Source organism: Phytophthora parasitica (genome assembly GCF_000247585.1).
Source record: "Phytophthora parasitica INRA-310 unplaced genomic scaffold supercont2.8, whole genome shotgun sequence".
In the NCBI taxonomy this organism is placed as follows: domain Eukaryota; phylum Oomycota; class Peronosporomycetes; order Peronosporales; family Peronosporaceae; genus Phytophthora; species Phytophthora nicotianae.
In genome coordinates, this window is record NW_008648994.1 from 1,859,559 (window position 1) to 1,860,679 (window position 1,121).

The window sequence follows — 1,121 nt, forward strand, 5'->3', positions numbered from 1 at the left end:
GGAGCGTTTGCCTGCTCGCGCTTGATCCGTCATCGCATCTATCAGGAACGCGTCTTTTGCTGTGTCCCATGAAGCACGAGGTCCAGAGCTCGACATGCTGCTGCAAAAGAAGGCGTAAAGCACGGTGTGTGTTAGGCGTTTGGGTCGCGTTCTGAAGCATCAACAACAGCAAACATTCACCTCGATCCAACGCTGGTTTCCTTTGGTCTTGAAGTTTTCTCTGGCGCAGTTTCCTTTGTGATAAAGATATTCTGGTCAGAGCAGAATTTTTTGGATTGCGATTACTGAGGCTTATTGTAATATTCTGGAGTATGTTTGGCTCCACAATAATCAAAGCTCGGATTGTGATTATAAAAATGCAAACGAAATCATTGCGTTTTGGCAGTGCGTTTGGAAGCGCGATGTCACAAGAATTTATCATTCGACCCGGAATCGCAATCTATCCCGATTTATCGAGATATATACGGGGATCCAAACGGGGCCTAAGTCTGCGCAAATAGTTCGATATGCAACACACCGCCATTCAATCTCAGGCCACTCGGTCCAGTGCTGAACTGATAATCTGTATGATATATAATTACGCGGGTACAGTATATCAATTCCGTAGATATATGACTTACCAAGTGCAATAACTGGTCTCAGCGCAACGCGTAGTGTGTATATCTTGGCCCCGCACTTTTGAGGCTTTTCTACACAGTACACCCGGATTGGACTGTACTTACTTCATTTTCGAATAGCACCTTCATCAAAGCTGATACGCGGCCCCAAGCGATACCTGCTACTAAACGTCTTCTGGATCACTTTCAAACACAGCTGCAGATTTGGTCGCCCCCCATCTTCCATCATATAGTTGAGCACCTTCAATCACCACGTCACCTACATGACAGAGATAGCGATTTGTTTGTTTCATTTTCCTGTATATACCCAACCTACCATACTGATGTTCGCCAAATATGTCCGATTCAGACAAGCTGATGCAATTCATCACCAGCTTGCTCGAATTGCTCACTGTCAACTTCAGAATCGGTATCGGACTTCAGTTTGCTTTCTTGTTAATCACAAGACACATTGAAGCAACAAACGCATCGTCAAAGATACTGTTACCATCAACGCTGACGAAA